Source organism: Magnolia sinica, chromosome 12 (genome assembly GCF_029962835.1).
Source record: "Magnolia sinica isolate HGM2019 chromosome 12, MsV1, whole genome shotgun sequence".
NCBI classification, from domain to species: Eukaryota; Viridiplantae; Streptophyta; class Magnoliopsida; order Magnoliales; family Magnoliaceae; genus Magnolia; species Magnolia sinica.
Genome location: NC_080584.1, coordinates 41,330,323 through 41,350,582, shown reverse-complemented (window position 1 = coordinate 41,350,582; position 20,260 = coordinate 41,330,323). Strand labels below are relative to the sequence as shown.

General features: G+C 36.9%; 1 long non-coding RNA gene across 2 annotated transcripts; it reads right to left on the bottom strand.

Annotated features, from left to right (window-relative positions):
* Positions 1-6,067: 6,067 nt before the first annotated feature.
* LOC131221273 (uncharacterized) lies at positions 6,068-17,567 on the bottom strand. Of its 2 annotated transcripts, XR_009159169.1 has the most exons (4): positions 17,472-17,567; positions 12,531-12,582; positions 9,133-9,291; positions 6,068-6,374 (listed from the first exon to the last, which is right to left on the bottom strand). It is a non-coding gene; the product is annotated as an uncharacterized LOC131221273 (long non-coding RNA). The 2 variants fall into 2 exon arrangements; XR_009159168.1 differs by lacking the exons at positions 12,531-12,582; positions 17,472-17,567 and adding an exon at positions 9,419-9,872 and having other exon boundaries at positions 6,070-6,374.
* Between the last annotated feature and the right edge of the window lie 2,693 nt (positions 17,568-20,260).

The following is a 20,260-nucleotide window of genomic DNA, read 5'->3' as shown; positions in this document are numbered from 1 at the left end:
AGAGAGAGAGTAATAGGGTTACTGTTGGACAAGAAGATGAAGGAAACATTCAGGACCACGACCGCGATCCAACTTACTGGTGCCGAAATGGTATCAGAATACGACAATTCCAGTCTGGAATGAAAGAGCACTAAAGTACCATTTAGATGACTAAAAATTGACCCAATCCGACATCAAATGATGGATTATAGGCGTCGCCGTTGGATCACACAATTTGGAAAGATTAACAATTCATATTGAAAAATGACGATCGAAGACTTCCAACGTGCTTTTGGGATGTCGAACGGTCTCTGAATTAGGCAATTCTAGTTCCATTTGGAAGCTTGACAAGTAACCATTCCAATGACCTGAAACAGTCTGAATTTGACCTCTGAAGAGAGAGTTATGAGGGTTACTATTGGACAAGAAGATGAAAGAAACACTCAGGACGGACGACTGCGATCCAACTTACAGATGCCCAAATGGTCTCAGAATACTGCGATTTAATTCAGGAATGAAAGAGCACTAAAGTACCATTCAGATGTCCAAAAATTGACCCAATCCGACATCAAATGATGGAGTTATAGCGTCTCCGTTGGATCACGTAATTTGGAAAGATTAACAATCCATATTGAAAAATGACGATCGAAGAGTTCCAATCACCGACAGAGAATGATGATTCCTTGCAGTTCTATCCTCCTCACAATTTGCAAATATTACGAGATAATTCTCCTTTACCATCAGAAAGGCAGAAAGCGGAGGGACATCGTTGCCCCACCTCAGAAAAATAAACATATTGTTATTGAAGACTTGTCCTCTTCGGAAGAATAAGCATATTTTGAGACATTTTATTTAGTACAGAAAGTTTTGAGTATCAAACATTTTGATCAGACTTAATGTAATCATAGTCTATATTGCATGCTTGTTTGTTCTAAACATGAAATTTTCATGATTTTTGTCATTATATCAGACAATCGGCATATTTAGGAAGATTCCATATAGTCATGTATCCTTGCGGTATCTCAACATTACAAATTTTCTATATATTTCTTTTAGAACATGCAGCTTCTTTTGGAAGCATCATGATATTTTGTGATAATTTGTCCTTCTCATAAATTTTCAAGTCATGATTCATTGTAAGCATATTTATCTATTCACATATGAAATATTCTAAAAGCATCATGAGATATCCTAATATTTAATTAAGCATGACACATAAATATAAAATATCAACATATTACGATCGTTAGTATGGAATTTCCTATGTGATTTTGGTTTTGATAGGTGGTACTAAATTTCAACTTAGTTAGATGATCACACACAGTTTATCCTCTTGAGTAGTGGAGTCACGCAGTTTTTTAGACTCTTGAGTAGTGGAGTCAGGTCGCACGTGATGGTCTCTATAACTCTTAGGAGTTCACTGGACTTCTCACAGCCTAATGGGTTCACATACTGTGATCCATCAGAGGGGCCCAATGAAGCTACCGGGGCCATGAACTCGATTGGATTTACGCACAGGGTTGGCTGCAGTAACTCTCTAGAGTTCATGGGGCTCGCAAGGCAACCTTTGGGGTACCAAATCTAGGGTCATCAATCCATGAGTAGATTTAGGCCCTTCCTCATGAGTTAATACTGAAATCAAGCAAGAGATCTGGGGGGTCTTACTCATGGTTGGCCTATCTATGGACATGGCCAAAGAGCTCACACTACAGCCCATGTTTCCTTCGCTTGCAAGGTCAGACCCATTCACGGGAGGGCATTTTCATCCGTTCCCCATGACACTATTGGAAAGCTATACAGATGGCATTGGTCTCACGTGTGATTGGCCATTGAGGACTTTCTAGCCTTTTAAGGCTTTTAGTCACCGGCTCCATCCATTACCTGCATGGGTATGCATATGATGGCCTTCATGGGCTTTTTAGGGCCACTGGCTTCTCATTGCTGCCCGAATGGCGAAAATGATAAGTCTTATGCATAGCTAGCCATTTTTAGGGCTTGGCTAGGCTGCCTTAAAAGATAATAGTAGGTGGCCATTGTTGTCACGAGAATGAGACTGAGATTGATACATCACCACTTCTGTTAATATCTTCAACGATGTTCATATGTGTTGTCATAATATGTCAGCTTAGTGACGATACCAATCTCAACAAAATTCTGTAGAAAGCTCGCTTGATGATGATAACGATGGTCACTTTCCTTTTGTAATACTTATTGGTACATAGTCTTGCTGTGCTCATAAATTTCTTTGTTTATTCATTCATCTGTCGGTACATAGCTGTGGCCTTGCTTATTCTTGCACCCTTTTGATACAGAATTATAATTCTGATAATATTCTGGATCAAAATCAGCAGTATCCTCATGGACGATATCTTTTGATGAAGCGAGCATTGACTGGTATACTGACACCTTGTCCATCTTGATCTACGACTCTGTACGCTCCATTAGAGTACATTTCTTTTATTATATATGGCCCGTCCCATTTGGTCTCGATTTGCCCCCTGTTCTGTGGATGACCACTATAGGTCTTTTCAACATTAACACCATATCCCCTTTCTTGAAAGAGTGATATTTGACTCGTTTATCAAAGGAGGTCGATAGTCTTGCTTGATACGATTGTAATCACTTTTGAGCTGCTAAACATTTTTCATCAAGCAAATCTAGTTCATTCAGCCTTATTTTTGCATTTTTGTCATTTGTAATGGACTGATGTACTACCACTCTAAGTGATGCTACTTGTATTTCAATCGGGACCACTGCTTCTATACCATAAACTAGTGAATACGGTGTTGCTCCTGTTGCTGTCCGGTGGATAGTTCTATATGCCCACAATGCTTCTTACAATCTCTCGTCCCAATCACGCTTGTTTCCTGTCACCGTTTTCTTCAATATCTTGACTATCGTTTTATTAAATGCCTCTGATAATCCATTGGCCAGTGGATAGTAAGGTGTTGAAAATGAATGACGAATGCTGAATTTCTGACATAGCTTCTCCATGCCTCTGTTTTTGAAAGGAGTGTCATTATCTGTAACAAATATCTTTGGAATACCATGGCATTATATTATTGCGTGTCGGATGAAATCGACCACATCTTTCCCTTTGACACTATCCATTTGGAGAAGTAATCTGTCACTGCCAAGATATATTGTTTTCCCTTGGACAAAGGCGGATTTATGGGACCAATAACATCAAGTCCCTAGGCAGAGAAGAGCCAAGAGGCGACTGACTGATGCAGGTCTTCTAGAGAAATGTGTATAACATCTCCATGAATCTGACATTCAAGACACCGCTTCGCATAATCTATCGCATCTTTGAACATGGGAAGCCAATAATACCTCATTCGATGTATTCGATGGAATAAATTTCGGCCGGCTTGATGTGCCCCACATTCTCCAGAGTGCGCTTCTCACAACATCTGGCCTGCTTCCCGTTCATCTAGGCAACATAGTAGCATCTCATTATAAGATTTTCTATATAGTACTTCATTACATATAATGAATCTGCTTGATCTTTACCTGATTTGTTATCTCTACACTGAATCTTCTGAAAAGATATCATATTTGAGATAATCTATGAAAGGCTGGCACCAATCATCTGTCGTTACCTCCAGAGACGATTTAGGGAGCACTTCAACATTTTCATTAATGTCCTCTGAAGATGGTAAAAATCTCCTTTCTTCTATAGTTACCTAGAAAGGACTTCGATTCGGGTAAGATAAAACTACTGCTAGGCTGGCCAAAGCATCTACTTTTGCATTTTCGGACCGCAGTACATGTTTGATTTCAACATGACAGAACAGCTCTAATAACTGTTGCACTTTCTGGCAGTATGGCAAGAGCTCTTGTTTTCTTATCTCGAATTCAGTCGTCAATTGATTTATGATCAATTTAGAATCCCTGAAAATATGCAGCGTTTTTATTTTCATTTCCTAAGCGATTTTCATTCCGATGATGAGAGCTTTATATTCAGTTTCCTTATTTGTACATGCAGTTCCCAATGTGAAGGAATAAGGAAACAAATCACCTTGAGGTGTGATGAAAATAACTCCTGCCCCCACTCCTGATGCTCGAGAAGCACAATCGAAATACATTTTCCACGGGCTTTACGACTCTATCAACATAACCTGTTCATCAGGAAAATCATCACTGATGGTCTCGCACTCTGCTACGGGGTGCGCCGTAAGGAAGTCTGCTACTGCTTGCCCCTTTACCGCTTTTGTCGCCTCATATGTAATATTATATTCTGAAAGTAGCAGCATCCACTTGGCCAATCTCCCAAATAACATCAGTCTTGTCATAAAATTTTTATCAGATCTGCTCTTAATATCAAAGTTATATCATGAGAGAGACAATAATGTCTCAATTTCTGCACTGCGAATATCAGCGCCAGACATTCTTTCTCGATTGGAGAGTAGTTGCATTCCGCGCCAATCAGAGTTCTACTTAAATAATAAAGAGCAGTCTCTTTCCTAGACTAATTTACCTAAGCCAACAAAGCTCCTAAAGAATTCTCGGCTGCAAATATGTACAAAATAAGCGGCTTTCCTTTTATTGGAGCTATCAATACTGGCGGTTGTTTCAATAATTCCTTAATCGAATCGAACGCGTTCTGACAGGCCTGGTCCCATACAAACTCTGCGCCTTTCTTCATCAGATAAGAAAATGGCTGACACCTCCCTGCCAAATTTGAAATGAAACGGTGAATGTACGCCAACTTTCCTTGTAAACTTTTCAATTCTTTTAATGTCTTTGGTGGTGGCATATTTTGAATGGCTTTAACTTTCCCTAGATCGATCTCAATGCCCTTGTGCCTGATAACAAAACTGAGAAATTTACCTGAAGACACCCCAAATGCGCATTTAGCTAGATTCATCTTCAGCTGTTTCTTTTTAAGTCGACAGAAAACCAATGCTAAATTTTCACGATGCTTCTGATGATCTCAGGACTTGACCACCAAGTCATCAACATAACACTCGACATGTTTGTGCATCATGTCTTGGAAGATGTTCTGCATTGCCCTTTGATATGTTGCCCCGTTATTTTTGACACCAAATGGCATAACTTTATAATAATAAATCCCCGGCAAAGTTCTAAACGCTGTTGCTTCTTCATTTTCAGGCACCATTCTAATTTGATCCTGCATAGCCATCGATGAAGGACATGATAGCATACTGAGTCATACTATCAATCATTAATTCAGTTATTGGGAGAGGAAATCATCTTTCGGATAGGCTTCATTCAGATCTCTGAAGTCAACGCACACCCTGACTTGTCCATTTTTCTTTTTTACTGGGACAATGTTTGATATCCATTTGGGATACTTAAACTCCCTGATAAACCCGACTTTTATCAGCTTGTTCACTTCTTCTTCTATCATGGGAACCAAGTGTGGTTGAAATTGCCTTTACGCTTGTTTAACCGGCCTCTTTTCCTTAGAAATATTTTTATGAACTCAAGGCTCAAAGCATACGGTGCATATATCCTTGCCCGAGGGTCCTATAATTCCTCAATTTTTCATACAAAATATAGAAATCAATGGATAATTTACCTCTTTTCCATGCCCTAATCTTACCTCATAGCGTATCACGTATTGGACCATGTAGTTAAAACTATATTACCCATTCTTGTAAGGACCACATGCTACAACAAATTTCAAAACTACCGTCACAGTTCAAATTTTGGATGATTAAGAAAAGACAAACTTAAAATATGACCATTAGATGAATATAATAGCAAGAAAGCATAATGATGGTCCTAGATGAGCATATTCCTGATACCTTAGTGTCGGAGTTAACAACATTATCCAAGTCATGAGCAATTCCAATAGTGTGCGGTCTATTTGCCAATAAGCACACTACACGCTGTATAATAGAATTACCCATGTTAAATCTTCATAAAGATATACGTACTGGGAACATGTTGATAATAAATGCAAAGTAATTGTATTTTCAATAAAAAGAAAAGGAGAAGAAATTAAAATAGGAATTGTTATCGCTACTTACATGAGTAGAATTTCAAATCATATTGAGGAAGATGATTTCAGTACAAAATTCTACTTACATGAGTAGAATTTGAAATCATATTGAGGAAGATGATTTCAATACAAAATCCTTTAGCCATATAACCTTGCATATTTCAGACAACAAAACTGGAATTTTTGTGATAAAACATCAAAGATAGGTAAAATAGTCATCATCGAATGTGATAATTCCATGTCTTATTAAATTATAGTCTTGTTCCAGCTATCTGGAGTCAGCTTGGCAAAAGTTTTTTTTTTCAAATAACTAACAAAGGCAATGTCATTATGCCTCACCAAAATTTGACAATCATCATCATCATCTAAGCCTTATCGCAATTAGTTGGGGTCAGCTACCTGAATCATGTTCCGCCATTCCATTCTACTGAGGGCCATTTGACAAGAAAAGAAAAGAAAAAAAAGAGCACAAATACAAAAATCTTGTACAATGGATGTCAATGAGTTATAATGGGGTTGAGTAACTTTCTGGATAATATACAACCACACCAATCTATATGCTAGATTTTGATGCAAACTTAGAGGTTTGAATAGCTACGATCACAAATAGAATAAGAAAAATGAAACAAACACTGCAAAAACTATGAAACTTCAAATAGGTCCAACTTACAAGCTTAGTGAAGGAAGAAGCAGGTAGACATTTATCATGAGGACAGCTGATCTAGGATGATCAGTCTCATGAAATCATGTACCTCACAAAATGTCAAAGAAAATTCAATAATGAAGTTAATGGGAAAGTATGTCCAGTGATATAGAAGTATTTAATTATGACTTAATGTTTCAATGATGTGAAGCTTCAACTTGAGTGTGAGAATTACCTGGTTATAATGATTATGCAGCTGAGTTTAACTCCTTTTGCCTTTTGGATTTGATCTTTGATTTTATTCACACTGTGATTCAACCCATCGAGTGCAGCATTGTGTGGACGACCAAAAACTAGGCTCATTTGACTATCTGATTATTATATTGGTGGAAATTTATTAGACCATTAAAAATGAAAAATATCCAATAATCTTACTTCCACAATCAAGTATCTGGGAATAAGAGGTTAATATTGTTTAACCAATCTGATCTTAGGATAGTGGGTTGCAATATCTATTTGGTTTTATTTAAACTGACATACAACACATACAATTTCTGAGTGCCTGGGTATCAAGTGTAACACAAAGCCTTAGTAATGAGGGGGCATTTTCACACCGGGGCTAGAGTAGGGTGTTGTGGGATGCGGGGGAACACTCGGGGTGGGTGGCCCGTGTGAGGCGGGTGGCTCATGGGAGGTAAGACCCATGTGATGTGGGGCCCACAAGGGGGATTTGCTCGAGGGCTCGGGTTATGAGATAAAGGGATTGTTCATTTTAGCTTGAAAATCTGCTCAATCCAAGATCATAAAAATAGAAAAAAAATAACAAGTATTTCATTATTAACATAGTGGAACTGTCTGATTTTCAAGTCCTGTGCATAAGCTTTGATTGATATAGTTCTTTTTTTTTTCTTTCACAAATTGTTTCTGCTTTGACTAATATAGTCCAAAACCAATCCGATCATACACCCAAGAGTTGGGTCTGGGTTTTAGAACTAGTTTTAAGATCACCAAAAGAAGTTAAATGAAACAACATATAACATAACATAGGCTATTTAATTATATCTCTAACCAAACCAATCAAACTATCAACTACGAGAGTTTCATATAATCAGTCAATGAAAATCATTACTTTAATAGAGAGCAACTAAAACATGGATGTGGAAAATGATGCATCAAAGGGAAATAAATAACTACAGATTCTAACAGAAATTCTATTATTTAGCTTGATGTTCTGTTTTTCATGAAAATATTAAAAGTAAGAAACCACAGTTTTCACCAAAAGCTTGAAAACGAAAAACACCTTAAAAGTCTAGCGTTTTGAAAGAAGCCAATATCTATAATTTCCTTGAAAAGCTTGAAAATGGAAAATAGTTTGCATCAATATTTTTTCCACAAATAGGGGAATATATATATATATATATATATATATATATATATATATATATATATATATATATATGGAGGTCTTCTTTTCTTTTACATCTGAATAAACGCTCATTTGAATAAACATCTCCCTAACCTGTAAATCTCTTTCTTTTACATTTTCTGAGATTTGGGTTTTCTCGCTTTCCCACTTTTTTAGTCTTGTTTACTGTCTTTGGATGATAAATTAATTTGAATTTATTTTTTTTTCTTTCAGATCAAGCCAAAAAAAAAACTCACTGTTAGATAGTTTCTTGAAGCGTGAACAGAAGCGATAGAAGATTTGGAAAGGCAAAGCAACTATTTCAAAATGTCGAAAGGTATAAAAAGCTGGGAGTGAGATAGAGCACAAGTTCAAAGTGGGAGGAGCAAGAAGGATGAAGAATCCAGCAACTTTCTTCACTAATGTTGCAGGGAAAATCTTGTATAATTAAAAAAAAACCCTTGAAAGTTGCTGCCTATGTACAATACTTTGATATAGAGATGTAGCTAAATGGCATTTTTGTATCAAATACAGAAATATCAAATGAGGTTTAAGTACTCCCGGTTCAATCCGCATGATTCAAATAAGCTTTGATTTTAAGATGAGAGAATATCATTTACATCTGGTAATATAATCTCAACATTTGATAGCTGAAGGTTCCTAAGGAATGAATGTAGAAAGTTATCTGATATAACTTCTTCAATAGGATTCACTAATTGTATTTAACATGCTTAGAGATTTTTCCTCAACAATCATATCTTTTTGTAGACAATATAAGGTCCCGTCTGGGTGCCACACTGAAATCAACTAAACTTACTTTTTGCACAATCGCTCATATAAGGTCCTCCAAGAAGCCCTTGGATGGTTGATAGTGCAGATCTGGTTGTGGTCAACCTAAGTGTACATGGAGTTGATTTTATAGGGATATATTGTCCGACTAAGAGAGTTGATTTTATAGAGACAAAGTTGTCCAGCTAAGATCTTCGTAATGCTACTAGTAGGTGCAATTGCTACTAGTATCATTCAAGAACAATTCTAAGATGCAAACCATGCATAACAGTATGAGCTTTACATATACAATCCAAGGAAGTACATCTACAAACTAATCCACTTTAATATGATTTAAAGTCTTACTTGCATTGCTCCTTTATGAAGTCCTTCTAAGAGATCAAGTCAGTAACAGCTGTAAAACGACAATTTTTATGCTCCAGAACAACATGTGAAGTAAATGGTCCTTGTCCATAGCCAAGATCAAGGATGGTTTGACCATCTTGTATTTGTGCCCTTTCGCAGCTATATATCAAGTATTGCAATCTCAACCTCATGGTATAGACGATCTAAAAACAATAATCGGAATCAAAAACATATAAAATTGAAAAGGTAAAGATGAAGAGATGATTGAATCTACTGAGAGAGCTACCTGATTCTTGGGGATTTTCGCAAGTTCATACATAGCCCATTCTGTTGTAACCAGAGTAGTATCTGATGTTTCAATGGTTGCTTCCCAGACCAACATGGTCAGTTGTTCTTCTGTCAGCATTTTCCCTTCTGACAGCAAGTAATCAAGATGACAGTCTATTTTCTATTTAAGAGTGCAATTACAATGCAAGGATTCAGTAGTTGATTTCTGCCATTGTTAAAGAGGACTGCCCTTTTACCCCACTAAATGGTGACCAGAGCATTCATCTAGTGGGTCCCTTGATGGATGGCTTACATGAAAAAGAAAAAAAAAATCCCACTGATCAGAGATCCTCATTGTTGATAAATGGGTTGAAATTTGGACCATTTCTCTAACCTTTGCAAGAATTTTGCCGTATGTCACATTCAATGAAGGAAGACCAAAGATTTGATGGTTAGGATCTCCCAAATCTAGAGAATTGGTGTCCTTCCATGACAGGGGCCTTTAGATGAATTGCTTAGGTAAACCAACCATGGATCCCACATGTACAAACTCGGTGTGCAACGGGGAAGCTCTCTATTTGTCACCAACAGGGTGTTCATCTCTACAAATATGCAACTTCCAAAAAAAATTTACACTTGGTTTAGAGGGTGTTTGGTTGCACCAAATTTCATGAAATATCATGAAATTTTGCACCCAATTAGACTGATTGATCATTATATTTCATGACATTTAGCACAACCAAACGCACAATTCGATGTAAATGTTGGAAATATGGTAATGGGTTGGCCTCTGGCTGATATGATACAGCCCCACATCCGCCTATATCAGCCTGTAATTGCCCCTATTTCATGCATGGGGTGGGCAGCTATAGATATGATGCATAAAACCATGTCCCGACCCATAGATATGATGCATAAAACCATGCCCCAACCCGACCCAATCCCGAATCAGACCCATTGACTAATTTTCAGTGAGGCCTACCCTAGCCAATAAAAAGAAAAATACCATCCATGGACTAGTTTAGATCTTGTTTGCCTGTAAATGTATGAGAGCGACCTACACTTAGGCATTTGCTTATGCTATAAATATGATTTGGTTAAGGGTCTTTTTTGCCTGTAAATGTAATCTGAACAGGATTACATTGAAATCAGGACTATTAAAATTTGAATTCTTCAAGATCCTACAGAAAATAGATTTTCAAAGACAGCCAACAGAATATTCAGATCGGGTGTAAGACAGATTTTTCCACACAAATTCTACTAAATTTGAGCAGCCAACCTATCCTACAGAAAGAGTAGAACATGTACCACCATTTATGCTTTTCATGAAACAAAGTCTATAAATGATTAGTAAGATAATTTTTCATGAAAATGGAGTCTTTCTAGTTTTGCCAAGTCACTTCTAATTTAAAACCTCCAGCATCAAAAAGAAGAGTAGCCATTGATAGAAAGACGCATACCTTTTTTTGGAACAATGCCGGATGTCTTTACGCTAAAGGAGATGGCCCCCTTGTTTTCATAGGTTTACCATTCCAACTTTCTCTAGTGTTCGATAGCATCCTCCGAAGACCCCGGCAAAGAATTCAGCCTGCTGAGCTTCAGCATAACATGCAATGATTTGAAAGAATAATCTTTCTAGGAGGTACATTGCGTTTGCGAAGTCTAATTTGGATTGGCAAGATATTTTGTGGCTTAGCAGTGTAAGTTGGGATTTGGAAAAATCCATGTCCTACAAGGATTTCAGGAACCTTCTATTAGGCTTAAAATCTGAATTTTGAAATTTAGATTTGGGTAATCTAAATAGGATTACATTGAAATCAGGTCTAATAAAATTTGAATTCTTCAAGATCCTACAGAAAATAGATTGTTAGAGACAGCCAACAGAATATTCAGATCGGGTGTAAGACAGATTTTTCCACACAAATTGTACTAAATTTGAGCAGCCAACCTATCCTGCGGAAAGAGTAGAACATGCACTACCAAATTGTACTAAACCATCTTTCAGGGGAAAAAGGCTACATAGTAATGTAAATAGAAATAAGAAAAGTGCCCTTAAAACACTAATCTATTAACTTGAGTGTAATTTTTTCTCCTCTTTTTATTTTTATTTTGTCTTTCAAACAATCCTTGAACCAACTCAAGTCGACTCCATAACCAAATGAATGGCTTAAGATTACTTGAGACCAGTTTTTTTCTACCTAATCCACTGATTTTTGCACATAGGCATCTAAACAATGGGAAATACCTGATGAATGACTTGGATTTCTACAAGTGTCACACCTCGGCACATGTGATGGCATGTAGATTGGGCAGCCTCATATATTGGTCGCTTAATATATATGGGCAACCTCATATATGGGGGCTCATATGTGGCACATGTGACGGAATGTAGATTGGGCAACCACATGTGTGGGTGGATTAATAAACCTCCAACTAGGGGAAGGATTGGCTGGCTTAGCAGTGTAAGTAGGATTTTGGTGAAATCCAAGTCCTATAGGGATTTCTGGAACCTGCTTTTAGGCTTAAAATCTAAGTTTTGAAATTTAGATTTGGGTAATCTGAACAGGATTACATTGAAATCAGGACTATTAAAATTAGAATTCTTCAAAATCCTACAGAAAACAGATTGTCATAGGCACAACCCACAGAATATTCAGATCAGATGTAAGACGGATTTTTCCACACAAATTGTACTAAATTTGAGTAGCCAACCAAGCCCATCAAAAGAGTAGAATATGCACTGCCATTTATGCTTTCATGAAAAAAGTATCTAATGATTGGCAAGATATTTTGTGGCTTAGCAGTGTAAGTTGGGATTTGGCAAAATCCATGTCCTACAGGGATTTCAGGAACCTGCTATTAGGCTTGAAATCTGAATTTTGAAATTTAGTTACATTGAAATCAGGTCTAATAAAATTTGAATTCTTCAAGATCCTACAAAAAATAGATTATCAAAGACAACCAACAGAATATTCAGATCAGGTGTAAGACAGATTTTTCCACACAAATTGTACTAAATTTGAGCAGCCAACTTATCCTGCGGAAAGAGTAGAATATGCACTACCATGAAGCATTTGGATTCAGGGATACAAACAAGCATGGTTTAATAGCAACACCCACACCAATTTCACCTTTTCCTCGAGAATCCCACCAAACTGCCTTATTTTCTGACACCACCTCATCCTGAAAACCTTGCAACAACTATTAGAAAACCTCTCATGTTGCAGCATAGTTCAGAAATCTGAAAACTCAACTGACTCAATGTTCAGCCATTGTCCAATCCTGTACCCAACTCAATAACTAGATCTAAAGACCTAATGGGTACCAAAACTCTAGTGGATCCAAGTCTTCAATGCTATAGCGGCTCCGGTAGAACCAAACCTAGTTACCTAAGCCAAGGTATGGGCACTAGGAACCGACCCAAACCCAACCCATCTGCAGCCATACTAACAAACTTTTCCAAGAGGTTTGCTAAGACCAAGCACATATAAGCCAATGTTTTCTATTAGGCATCGCATGTGTAGACCAATGGGATATAAAAGTAGTGCATCGTTTATGTCCGATTGTCAAGATACTCTCACTAAAAATTAAATAGTAGGCTCCCCTCCCTTAGGGTGTTTGGGTTTACCTAGTGAATCTGACCCAATTTTAATGGGCATCGGCCTCGTTTATTGGAAAGATTACTAAATTAGGTTAGGTTCATGTCTCACATTTTCGACCCAATCAAAAATCATGTCTAATTGGATTCTTGATATGCAAATTATTAAAGTGGCACAAAACATTGTTGCTATTTTGAAAATGGTTTTAACATTCTTGAGCCCTTTAGATCAGTATAGTGAGACAATCGCCTGTTAGTGAAATAAGGAGTGCATATGGTTAGGTTGGGTCAGGTTTAGGGGCGCCCATACCCGAGCCATTTAAGAATCCAGTTGTTGTTTAACAACTAGACCCAAACAATATATATATATATATATATATATATATATCATGTTTATCTTTATTCATTGTCAGCCAGTCACTTTGAGAATACAAGTTTAGATTGGAATTTAAGGAGCAAAGACTTTGATGTATTGATTTTATTTCAAAGTATATAGTCTTATGGTATTCTTCTTATCAATTTATTTCTTAATTTTTTTAAATTTTCTAGTGTTTGATTCTAGCGCAGAATCGTTTTGTAGATGATGCATAAAACTTGTCTATTTTAAATGATGCCTCAATATTTTTAGCTAGAGAAACATTTTGTTATGAGTAACTTCCTAATCCAAGTAGTGTCCTTATCTGAGCCTAACTTCATCTTCGGATAAGAGTCTGACCGTTCTTATTTGTCTTAATCCTAATTAAGGATCGACCATTATTACTTTGATTCCATCGCCGAATGAACCTAATCATATGAACAATTTGGATCCACTGAATGGACAAAGCATGTCAATGTTTTTATCCATCAAAATGGCCCCTTCAAAGGTTTGGATAACTAGAAATGGGCCAAATCATATGAATTTGAATCATTGTAAAAAGAAAACTGACTGTTTGAATTGTGTAAGGAACTGAAGAGGGTCGTACAAAATTAACGATGTGGATCACTGAGAACTAACCTCAAATATTTCGAATAGATGGATCAACTTAACATATCCATTGGGATCGATATGGAAAGAGGCTTCAATCATATGATGAGTTTATATCACTAACAGCAGCACAAATCATATGATGCACCAGGATTGCTAAATGGGTCGAATCATATAAGAAGTTCAAATCTGTTGAAATGGCCCAAGCACATCAAAGGTTTTGATCAATTGAAATAGCCCAAGCATGTCAAAGGTTTGGATCACTAGAAATGGGCCAAATCATATGAACAATTTGGATCATGAAAATCAAGTTCAATCATCTGAAGAGTTTGGATCATGAAACGCATCTTCAACCATATGAAGAGTTTGGATCATGAAAAGCAGCTTCAATCGTAGATGAGTTTGGATCATCGAATGAGTCGAATCACATGAACAATTTGGATCCACTGAATGGCCCAAGCATGTCAATGTTTTTAATCCATTGAAATGGTCCATGTCAAAGGTTTCGATCGTTAGAAATGGGCTAAATCATATGAATTTGGATTGTTGTAAAAGGAAATCTGATTGTTTGAATTGTGTATAGAACTGAAGAGGGTCTTACAAAATTTAACGATGTGGATCACTAGGAACCAACTTCAAATATTACGAATATATGGATCAACTTAACATATCCATCGGGATGGGTCAAGGAAAGAGGCCTGAATCATGTGATGAGTTCAGATCACTAACAACAACACAAATCATATGATGCATTTGAATTGCTGAATGGGCCGAATCATATAAGAAGTTCAAATCCACTGAAATGGAACAAGCACGCCAAGGGTTTTGATCCATTTAAATGACCCAAGCATGTCAAAGGTTTGGATTACTAGAAATGGGTCAAATCATATGAACAGTTTGGATCATTTATAAAGCTAAAGAGGGTCCTACAAATTTTAGGGCGGTGATCAACTTAACATATCCATTACCATGGATCATGAAAAGTAGCTTTAATCATATGATGAGTTTGGATCATAAAAAGCAACTTCAATCGTATGATGAGTTTAGATTGGTGAATTAGGCGAATCAGATAAATAAGTTGGATCTACTGAATGGCCCAAGCATGTCAATGTTTTTTATTTGGCTTAGATAATTGAAAATGGGCCCCTTGTGCATGACTCATGCATTCAATTGTCTCTAATGAGCGAAACCACAATTACAGATCCACAAAGGGTTGTGTCACAAAACGGGCCAAACCATATGAACGGTTTTGATTGTCGGAAACAGACTACCATATTAACAATTTGAATCAATAAAAACTTGTCAATCATATGATTAGTAGGGATTGTTGAAAAGCACAATGATATGCTAAGATTCCTCTCCTCCCTTAACAATTTTTTGTTCTTGTGCAACCCAACAAAGAATGTAAAACGTTCATTCATTGACTTTGTAAACAGTGGCCTAAGTTTACCAATTGATTTTTATCTAAACAAATGAAGGGGTTTAGATCACTTAAAATAAACAATCATACGAATGATTTTAATCCCCTGAATAGGTGCACTCGTATAAAAGTTTTGAGGGACTGAAAATGAGCCCAATCATAAGAATAATTTGAATCACTAATGATTTTTGCACATGTGGCACCCAATGAATGATTTGTTGAGCACAAGACCAACTATATAGATTGTTTGGATCACATAAACAAAGCAATCGAATGAATGGTTTGGATTGAAAACAACTCCAATCATTTGAAAAGTTCATAGCACTAAATAAGGGCCCTACAATATAGAAATATTGACTAATGTGAACCAACTCAATCAAATGAAAGATATGGATCAACTTAGCATATCAATTACCTTCGATCACTGAAAACGGACTCAATCATATGATGAGTCCGGATCACTAAAGGAGGCTTAAATCATATTAAGCATTTTGATCAACAAATATGAGCCCAAACATATGAATGGTTTGGACTTGCTGAAAATGCCAAATCATATCATAGATTTAGATCACTAGAAACAGGGCAAATCATACAAGCAATTTAGATCATTGTAAACAGACCTAATCATATTAATGGTTTGTATCACTAATATGGGTCAACCATATGAACAGACAAAATTGGAGAAGACGAGCCCAATCATATCAATGGTTTGGATCATTCAAATTGGACACTTATGGATGTAGTTTTGACCACTGGAAATGGTCTATGTGATAATAAGGTTTGGATCCTCGAAACCAGGCCCAATTGTGTAAAAGATTTGGCATACAAAATAAGGGCCCTATCATAAGACCACTAAGGATTACTAAAAATTAGCTCAATCATATAAAAAATTTAGATCATTGAATGCGATGCCTACCCTATGAAAACCAGCCAATTGCAGTTGACCTAGGCACCAACTATCTTGAACAAGAAAAGGTTGCAAGTCTAAACTTAGTAGCTAACAAATTGACAGTTAAGAAGGGAAATACCTCAACAATCTACATTCAATGGCAAAATGTCAAAATATTCTATGAATAAATTCCTCCACCCATAACAATTTTTAGTGGATGTCGAATCCAACAAGCATTGTAAAACATTGATAGATTTGATTGTTGGACATAAATCTTGGCATCCAACTAGCATGGTACAGCATCCTAATTTCAACACCCGACTGAAAAACACTATCAGCATTTTATGTTGGGTAGCCAAAAAGGATTCTTGTAGCTAACCTAATTGCTTGGGATAAAGTGGATGGTGATGATGATGATTTGAAGTTGTGTATCCATAATAAAACCTTCAAATAATACCCTTGTATTTTTGCACAGGCAATGAAAATTGATTCTTCAATGGTTAGAGCTAGTTACCAATTATTTCCAATGCCCATATAGAGATCAATGCAGGTTCCGTAATCAACCGCTCCATCTCATCAACAATTATATCAGTAAAAAGATAGCGGCATCAGGCCCCACGCCCAAAACTGAGACCCATGGCTCAGTTATACACACTGTCGACCACCATGGATGGGGCCACAAAAATTGCCCAGATGGGACAATGCTAAGCCTTCCAATGGTGGCCACTAAATGGACAATCAACAAAATAGCATGGCAAACATTCTTACTTGAAAGATTGGATGTGAGGATCTTCCACTATGGGATTTTTATTTTATTTTTATTATTTTTCTTTTTTTTCTTTTGAGGAACTTTCCCCCATGATTGAGACAATAAAACCAACGTTTTACAATCATTAAAATGTCGGGCCCACAGCTCTGAACTCTAGACTCTAAGAGATAATACATATAAGGCAGGGGATCATATAGTCCCTCACTTCTCGTCAACATCCAAAATTCGCACACTAGTATCAATCGTATATTTAGTTCGATCACATTTCCCAACACCAAAAAAAAAGAGAAAAAAGAGTTTAATTAAACCTAACACCTTTATACCCAAATAAAGAGAAAATCAAAACCTTAGAAACAGAACTTCACCGCAATTCAACCATCAAAAGCCCTAAAAGCACTGAGACACAACAGATTAAAGAAACGAGATGCTAACCTGAAAATTGATACATCAGCAACAACATCTTGAGATGGAGCCATAGACATCAATGATGGAGATGCTACTGATTTTCCAGACCCCATCTCTACTCACATGCTCTAATCCAAAAGCCGGTGATCGAGATCTGTTCTTGTGTTGTAAAGATGCCTGAAATATCCAGGACGAAAGCTTTTGCAGGCGGGCCTTCAACGAGGTTCTCCGAGGCATACCGTTGGAGGGGCCCGTCTAGACGGATGGGGTCCTTAGACAAGAGAGGGAGAGAGGGTTAGAGAGTGAATACTGACAGATCAGGCGGAGAGAGAGAGAGGATTGGCAGAGAACACGGATAGAGACGGTCAAGAAAAGAGAGATTACGGGTCGATCGAGAGGGAGGGAGGGAGGGAGGGGAGGGAGAGGGAGAGGGAGAGAGGAGGGTCACTGCTGGTCGAGAGAGAAAGAGAGGAGAGTCGATGCTTTTTTGGAATGGGTTTAAAAGGGCGAAAGAAAAAGGAACGTGGAGAAACAACATGAGAGAAAAATTCGAGCATTAGAAGCCTTTGCTTGTGCATTAAGCAAGATTAGGTTAAGTGTGCCCACTGTGATTTTGGTGAGAAATCCACCGTCCATTCGTTTTTTAGGACATCTTATGGCATGACACAGCGATTAAAGCAGATCCAAAACCCAAGTGGGTCGCATATCAAAGAAAAAGGGTCACCGTTCGGCTAGTGATGCTGCCACTAGCCAGGTGGCTAGTGGTCGGTGCTCTGTGGGACCCACCGTGATGTATTTGTTTTATCCACATCGTCCATTCATTTTTAAATATCATTTTATGTCTTAATCTAAAAAATGAGGAAGATATAAATCTCATGTGTACCACACCATTGGGAAAAAAGTAGCAATTGAATGTCCACCGTTTAAAATCTCCTAGCCCAAGGATACTGTTAATTTGATATCCAACCTGTTGATTGGACCTTACGTACCTAGATGAAGGGAAAAAATAAATATCAACTTGATCCAAAACTTTTGTAGCCCCCAAGAAGTTTTTAATGGTGGGAGTTTAATCAACATTGTGCAGTTCACTTGAGATTTTGATCTACCTCATTTTGTGCTCATGCCATAAAATGATATGGAAAATGGGTAGATGGCATGGATGAAACACATACATATAAGCTCTACCTTTATAATATTTCTAAATATTTCCATATCTTTTGCTAAATTCTAAATAGTACCCTTATCTTTTAATTATTTCTTGATACCTCCTTATCTTTTGAATATTTTAAATTAGCACCTTACCTTTCATTTATTTCCTATTTTTTATATTAGTGCATTTACTTGCAGTTGAAGTCCCTTGGCCGATGACACCATGTTTGCAAGTTAGATCAAGAGGCCTTTCCAGCAATCGCAAATACTAGTGCAAAAACAAAAGAATGTATACAAAGAGATGGCATATAATGGTAAATACATAAAACCAAGTATTGTAAGGGTTGAAGACACCCATATCCACAACAGCACAGTGATTTATATTCATTCATCAAATCACACACCTTGCATGTATAACTAGTATTTCTTACTCAATTTCTTTCTATCACCATGAATAGTTATCGTATGCCATTAAAACAAATGATACATGTCGTGTAATATGCAAATTAAAAAAAAAAAAAAAAAAAACACATTTCACTGAATTGAACAAAATATTCAGCATCTATACTACCCAATTCTAATAGACTCAACTTTCTGAACAATTCTAACAAATCAAAGAAATCCAGGCCAAAACATTCAACTCTAAAGACTATTCACATCTCTTCATAAACCTAGCCAGCAACAAAGATCCAAACAAACAAAGGATCCCATTTCCCAAGAATAGTCAAAAAGCCTAACACATAACATAATTAGATAAAAACTACGCCACGTAGCGTAAGCTACACACTACATAGTAGAGCTATTTAAAATACTGGAAGACATCTATACCAAACAAGGAGCATCAAGACAATATGGTGTTTGATCTCATAGATACCTAGGTGATACATGTTTGTTGGGTGTAAGGTGTTTATGTTAGCCTGGCCAAGATGATGCTGGTTGGAATGTGGATTAAAGTCCTGTTGTACTCTTATTTTAGTTCCTTAATAAAAGTTAGTTTTAGGCGATGTTAGCTGGACTAATATATTGTTGTACTCCTATTTTAGTTTCTTAATAGAAGCTAGTTTATCTTTCTAAAGAAAGAAGAAGAAGAAGAAGAAGAAGAAGAAGAAGAAGAAGAAGATGATGATGATGATTACTTATATGATATTACAACAAGGAAGATAAATTAGTCATATAATTAATTTGGAAGAGGCATTCGATACATCTGATGATCCATCATTTGTGCATGCAGCCACTGTACATGCAGCAAATATGTGCACCTCTATCCAAAGCTTCCAATCCTAGGCCTAGTTCTAGATGTTGCATGATTCAAATTTTACGCTGAACGAAACCATCTAATTGGTCATCGTCAAATGGACTCTAAAATGAAAATTAAGGAATGAAGAAAATTCAAAGAATAAATTTCCATTAGTAAGAGGTTAAAACTTACAATTTCCCAAACAATCTGAATTTGAGGCCCCACCCCGTCTAAAGATGGCCCCATGATTTGAGTTTGGATCAATACATGTATGCCACGTGTCGTGCATATGGATCATCATTTGCCATCCTCGTCCAAAGTATCAATGAATTTGACTCTTCACCACATGGACCAGACTAGTTTACTTTAAATGGAAGAAAAAATCTTAAAAAAATAAAGAACCATTATAGTCTCATCATGAAGTTTTTTT